We start from the raw sequence: 6955 nt of genomic DNA, 5'->3' as shown, positions 1-6955 counted from the left end.
CCCGCGGCCCGCGGCCCGCCCGGCTGTGACACATCAGCACCGCCCTCGCGGCCCGGGCCCCGTATTGTCCTCCCGCCCTCCGCCACCCGCCGCAGCCCGGGTCCGGCGAGCTGCTGCCTCCCGTCTTCCTGGCCTGGGTGTCTGTCGCGAGTGGAATCGCGGAAGGAAGGCCGAATTCTTAGCTGGAGGAAAAACACTTCTTTGCGGAGCTGGTTAGAGCGAAGCTCGCTTTTGGGGACCCCAGATCCCCGGGCTCTCTTTGTTGGAGTTTTGCCGTCACGTTGTAATTAAGACTCACAGTATGGAGAGAGTGGGTGTTAATTATAGAGATACCAGCTTTGTGCTCGTGTAATGGAACACGAGTGCCATTGCTTTCTCCTTCTTCCCCGGCAGTTTCATGTCATTGAGTAGAATTGTGTGAAATGCTAGTATGCAGCGAGCCTTCTGCGATCACTTGGGCTGATTCGAGGTAGAGTAGAGTAGTAATTGTGAAAGAACGTGTGTGGGAAAACAAGCTACAGGGCCACGTTCACAGGAACAAAGACTGTTTTGTAGGATGCTAATGTTTTTGGGGAATTCGATCAGTATTGGGGCTGTTATTCGTGGAGGATGCCACTACTTGGTCTTTGTTCATATAGTGTATTTGAACAGTCCTTCGATCCCAGAGGGTTTGCATTTCTGGCGGTTCAGAATGATCGAAGGGAAACCGCAGACAAGTTAGTGGCACAGCACTCAAGCGCTTCACATGGTCCAGCAGAGAAATGGGAAGAGGTCAGTCTCTTCTTCCTGGTCTTAGGGTTGTGAGTGGTGCAACGGGGCCGGTCTGGAGAGGGCTTGAAGGCACTTGGCATTTTTGCCTTTGGACATCTTGAAGCCGAGGGGAAATAGGCTGCTGGTGAGTCAGCTTGGTGTAGGGTCATCTTGTATTATTCTTAACTGTTTCACCTGCAACTCTGTCAAGTGGTTTACCACTGTCAATATGTTGGATAACAAGGTAGGGTGACTCTGAAAAAGTTGGGTTGCTGAGTCATTCGACCCAGCCAGAGAGGTAATTAGGGACAGCTGGTGTAGATCCTCTCATCACATGCCTCCACTGTAAAAGGCCAAGGAGCACTCAAGAAGGGTTGCTTCAGAAGGCAGAAGGGGACCCAGCTAGGGTTGTCAGTTTAGGTACAGGTAATCAGTGGGTTAAGTGCAAGAGCGCTGTTAGAAGTGGCCAAGTAGCAAGCACTCAAGTAAAGTTTAAAACACAGCAGCCCCAGGACCTAGTGCCTGAGAATAAATTTGTACTGGGCAGAGCTAAACTTGGGGAAGAACATTGCAGTCAGGAGTAAAGCAGTATTGGCAACAAAAATGTTTCCAACTCTTACTGTATTTAGTTTTTTGTTGTTGTTTCCTTTTTGTGGTTTCACTGTTGTGGGTATACATTTCCAAAAGTGAACTTAATTTGTTTTTCATAAAACTGTCTTTATAAGAGAATACAGAAGAGGACTTCCTCCTAGCTCTCCTGGCCTTTAGCTTTTCATGCACACAAAAATATTTTCTAGTGTTAGGAGGGTAAGGAGAATATGGATATACTTAATAACTCTCATTGAGTCAAGTCTAGAAAAAAATTGTCTGATGAAAGGCAAACCTTATATGTCTGTCTTATTCTTGATATAGTATCTCTATCTCTTGTGTCATTAGTTCTCAATTAAAAAATAAACAACCCAAGCCTACTGGCCCTCATTGTAAAGTTTAGGAACAAGTAACTTAGAGGGGGAAATCTGGCCCTTATCTGTGATCAGAAGACTAATTCTCACTGAGGGTAATATATTTAAAATATAGCATTTTAAATAATAGTATTTGTGTTAGGAAAATGATTTGCTACTTTAAGTTTGTGACTACAGGACAGTTAGAAATCATGAAATTTTTATATATTATGGTCTCTAAGCATGGAAGGTAATTCATTTTGGAGAAAAACATTAGAACTTTGCTTTTTAAAACTGTTACGTAAAGTAACTAACGTAACAGGCATAAAGACACTGGCTGATAGTAGTATATATGCATGGTATATAATTGGGTGTGTACCTTCCATCCCTTTTCTGTTGAGGATCATGAAGAGTTTGTTAACCACCATCAGTGACATTTTTTCACCAACTAAAATGCTTCTTTAAAAACTTCTGATTTCCTCTTAAGACTGGTTCTTTTGAAATTTCTTAATATACCATTTAACTTTCATTTTCTATATAGTTCTGTTTTTACATTGTACTTTAAATATTTAAAGCCTCAGTATGAATTTCTTATTATTGATGTTGGGGATGGGAATTTTAAAAAAGTTAAATTTCATATCATGTATTTTGAAGTTAGAGATAAGCCCTCTAGTTGGTTTAATGTATGTGATATGTATAATATGTAAAAATGTACAATGAGAACACTCGAGGATATTCCACATGTTAGAATAGTATATATGTAATAAATTCATTAAACTTTTTCCTATACTGTTATTCCTTGAAGTCTGCTTTTTTGGGCCAAGTTTATACTCCCTTAATGAGGATTAATAAGAATGTATTTAGCAAATCTTTTGGGAAGTGGCATTTATTTAGAAAATCAACCTTCTACAAGTTCTGGAAATTTGTTAGTAATTACCATTCAGTTAAACCTCCTGCCATATACTTTCTTGCACCCCTGTACGGTCAGAGGTGGTGCTTGGTATAACAATTGAAAAGTGCTGTAAAATAATCAGTTATCAGATATTCTCTGCACACTGCTGATATTTCTAAGATTTATGTTTTAGGAGTTGCCTCCTACCTCCAACTTTCTTCAGTTTTCTTCTTTTTTTTTTTTTTTTTAAATTACCAGAGGGCACATGCATATGTCAGTTAGATACAGTGAGTGTTGGAGTGACCGTCACGCTTTGATGGCCATGGTCATGCCACAATACTTTTTCCTTTTTTTGTTTATCCTCTCAGGATTTGGGGCAGCATGGACAAGCACCTGCCATGTATTATAAGTTGCTGGGGCTGGAATTTGAATCATGCCCTGCCATGTGGAATCCAGCTTTTTATGCACTGGCACTTAATTGTTGGGCTAAGGGGCTAACCCCTCTCTCCAGTCTTCTGATTGACATTCTCTTAAGGGGAGCATTGTTTTAACCATTAAATTCTTCTTTATTGAGGAGTCTTCTGAATAGAGAGTTTATTTTATGTGGTGGAATGAATAGTTTATCAGATGGTTTTGATTTAAAAAAAAATGCCAAGTAAGATACTCTGCCAATATTTAAGGTAGGGGTAATTTGAGTGCTATTTGCCAGAATCCAGGACCCTTGGAGAGTGTAAACATTTCAGGACTGCAGATAAAATATTGACTTACACCACCATAAAGCCTGGCTTTCTGGCTTACTGAGTGCATAGCATTAATAAAACTGAAGTCATGAATTTGACCATTGCTCAGTTGACAGAGAAGAATTAAGCAGAGTGTTTCAAAGTAGATCTGGAGGCAGGCTGCTTAAGGTCAGTTTCTGGCAGTGTCACCTCTCTTGAAGCCTTAGACAATATATTCCACCTAGTAAGTAAATAACACCTGGCTGTCTCTTCTCTAAAATAGAGATGGTAATAATAGACTAAATATCATAGAGGTTGTTATGAAGATGAGATGTGTTAATATGGGTTAAGTGGTTAGAACAGTGCCAGCTCTATATTAAACATCAACAAATGTTAGGTGGTGTTATCTGTTGTCCAGAATCAGGGAAGTACTTAGTTACACAGCTACATTTTGTTGCTTCCAAGAGTTGAATTGCAAGTGAGACCGAGGAGCACAAGAAGTCAGTGCTACTGGAAAAACAACTCGAACATCACGGTAAGTCAGTAGCACCATCTCAAATACACACCCAGCTTCTGAAGACAAGGAACACAGGACATAGCTTTTTACTTAACAGGAATCTAACAGCCTCAGTAGAGTTCGAGGCAGTCACTAACAGTCAATTGAAATTGGCTTTTGAAGAAATAAAAACACTTGCCATTCTTTGCCTAGTTTCCTCTGCATGTTACAGTTGAGAATACTGTTGCCTGGCAGGTTTAGGAACCTGTCCACTCCCTTCCTGATTATTAATACCAGGACAGAACTTAGTTCTTAGTTCTTATTCCTGAGTCCCATCCAGGTTGTTGGTAACATTTGAAATGTAATTTTTCCTGCCTATTTTTTTGGAGAGGTTTTTGCTATAGGGCGTGTGTGCTCGCCAGAAAGACAGAGACAGACAGACAGAAGGTGAGAAATCACCCCCCCCCCCCACAGGGGGGAGGGCCATACCGCAATCCCTTCTCCTCCATTCTCCTCTCGGGATCTTAGGCACTCATGCACATGCGCCCGGCGTGCGATTAAGCCACCAGGTCTGGGACTCGAACTGCGGTTGACTGCATGAGAGTCCAGTGACATAGCCATTATGCCAACTGCTGGTCCCATCTACCTATTATTTCTTTTTTTTTTTTGAGAGATTTTTCGCTATAGGGCGCATGCGCTCGCTCGCCAGACAGACAGAGACAGACAAAGAGACAGAAGGTGAGAAATCACCCCCCCACCACCACCCCGGGGGATGGCCATGCCACAATCCCTTCTCCTCCATTTCCTCTCGGGATCTTGGGCACACGCACACATGCACCCAGTGTGAGTTTAATCTACTGAGTCTGGGACTCGAACTGTGGTCGACTACATGGGAGTCCAGTGACGTAGCCATTATGCCAACTGCTGGTCCCATTGTGTAAGTTTCTTGATGGTGAAGATCTATGTCTTCCTGTTTTATCTACTGTAGCTAAGGATCTGTGTACCTAAGGCTCTCTGTACCTTGCCTATGTTTGTTTAATAAACTGTCACTTGGTATACCATTCTAGATCTGTGTTTTTGAAACTTTGGCATTTTTTACATATTGAAGGAGAGAACATTATATGTTGATACCTCTTATGTCATGGGTGCTCTGATTTGAAATTCTTGATTATTTAGATTTCTACTTTCTGTTTTCATCATTGGTGTGATTATTGAGGAAGCAGCTGGGTTGAAGTTATTCTTATTGTTCATTGCCTGAGGGAGAAAGGAAACTTGTCTTATGACTTATTTTTACTCATAGTTGACTTAGAATTGAATTGAGCACAGTATCTTTTCTTTTAATATCATTTCTCTATATTAGAGCTTTTGTTTTATTTAGTATTGTGGACAGTTCAGGAAATATTAATAGGATAATAAAAATTGCCCCCAAGCAAACGTAAAGAAGAAAAGTAGTAGTTGCCAGCATCTTGGTTGTTAATAACTGTTGTATGAGCACAGTGGGCATGCAGTGGAGTTGGCTGGATGCTGGTTCCTTCCTTGGTGCTGGCACAGTTTAGAAAATGTAGTGTTAACCTCTTAATGTAGCTGAAGCGTGTGCAAATCGCTTCTTTTCTAAAATAAATTTGAATATTATTCTTAATGCCTTTGGAAACTCATTGATCAAGAGAAAGTTTTTGTAACAAGATAATTATTCTCAGATTCTGTTTGGTGAAGTTATTTTCACTTTCTCTTATTTGTCCTTTTTTTCTCTTTTTAAGAGAGATTTTTGCTATAGGGTGTGTGTGCTTGCCTGGAGAGACAGAGACAAAGAGACAGAAAGTGAAAAATCAGCCCCTGGGGGAGATGACTGCTCTGCAATCCCTTCTTTGTTTTCCTCTTGGGAGTTTGGGCCTGCACGCCTACACACCTGGTGTGAGTTTGAAGCCACCGGGTCCAGGACTCGAACCGCAGTCAACTATGTGGGAGTCCAGCGACGTAATCATTATGTTTTCTGCTGGTTCTTTATTTGTCATTATTTAGGTAAAATTAGAGTCATAGTGGACAATCACTCTTCACTTCCCTGTCCTTCGTAATGTTAATAACACTAAAAAGTGTTTCATACACTGGAGTCCTTACCCCCCTGCCCCCTCAATTCCTTTGTAGCCTGGACATTAGCAATAGTCCAACTCTAAGGCTGTAGACTAGATAATATTGTAAGAGAAATCCTCCCACTCCATCTTTTCTCTGCTAATCTAATTTTTTCCCCCCACAGACTATCTGCTGTAAGGCATTAGGCAAAAATTTTTTTGGCCTAGGAATGTGAAGTCTTCAGAGCCTGTTTAGAAATGGGCCGAGCCCCTTACCCAATTCCCTGCTTACTGATATCTTCATAGACTTTATGTCTGCTTCTTCTCTAAAGTATGCCAGCATCTTTGGAGATAAACTGAATCAGTGCAGAGAGTTAATTATATAATCACACACACACACACACACACACACACACTATACAGAGGGAGAGGGAGAAAGCATCCCCAATGGGACGCAGTCACATTGCAATTCCCAGTCTTCCATTTCTCCATCATTTAGGGATTTGGCATGTGCAGGCAACTGTGCCTGGCATGGTTTTCAAGCTGTCGAGGCCAGAATTAGAACCATGGTATTTGAATAGTGGTTGGCCATTGGGGATTCAACTTATCTTATCATTAGGTTATGGAGCTGGCTCTAAAAGATTACTATTTTAATAAATTTGTTAGATAGTAGTTTTGGAATAAGTGGTTTTGATAAGATCAATAATTTCATTAGTGTATATTTTATATTTAAATATTATTTTTAAAACTGTAAAGTGTTACCAGATCTTAGCCTGGGGCTTTTCAGTTTCTAAACTCTTTAATGTCTCTTTATCTACTCTTTTTCTGAGGAGTGTTCCTAACATCGTTCAGGGTTTTCCCCTAATAGCCATCATTTAAATTAGGAGAAGAAATAAGAAAAACTGGGGTTGGTTCCTTTAATCATTTTTTCACTTTAGCAGGAGACTTTTGAAGTAGAAAGCCTTTTCTCAAGCTGAATATACTTCTTTAATGACATAACTTCAGTCCCAGCTGTCATCCAGAGAATTCAAAGGAAATTCTGACTGGGAATGAATCTTGCTACTACCAGCTTTCCCTACTTAATTATCTCT

The 6955-nt window shown here is 40.6% G+C and overlaps 1 protein-coding gene across 2 annotated transcripts in view; it reads left to right on the top strand.

The window, feature by feature from the left end:
- Nucleotides 1–3763: 3763 nt before the first annotated feature.
- The window catches only part of BACH1 (BTB domain and CNC homolog 1), a 50778-nt gene continuing 47586 nt past the window's right edge, over nucleotides 3764–6955 (top strand). The window contains exon 1 of one of the 2 annotated variants that reach the window (XM_027774500.1): nucleotides 3764–3837. The gene's annotated coding sequence lies outside the window, so the exon portion shown is untranslated. The remainder of the gene's footprint in view (nucleotides 3838–6955) is intronic. The other variant, XM_006155280.3, reaches the window with a different exon arrangement.

Source organism: Tupaia chinensis, unplaced genomic scaffold (genome assembly GCF_000334495.1).
Source record: "Tupaia chinensis unplaced genomic scaffold, TupChi_1.0 Scaffold000443_1, whole genome shotgun sequence".
In the NCBI taxonomy this organism is placed as follows: Eukaryota; Metazoa; Chordata; class Mammalia; order Scandentia; family Tupaiidae; genus Tupaia; species Tupaia belangeri.
This window is presented reverse-complemented; position numbering and strand designations above follow the sequence as displayed.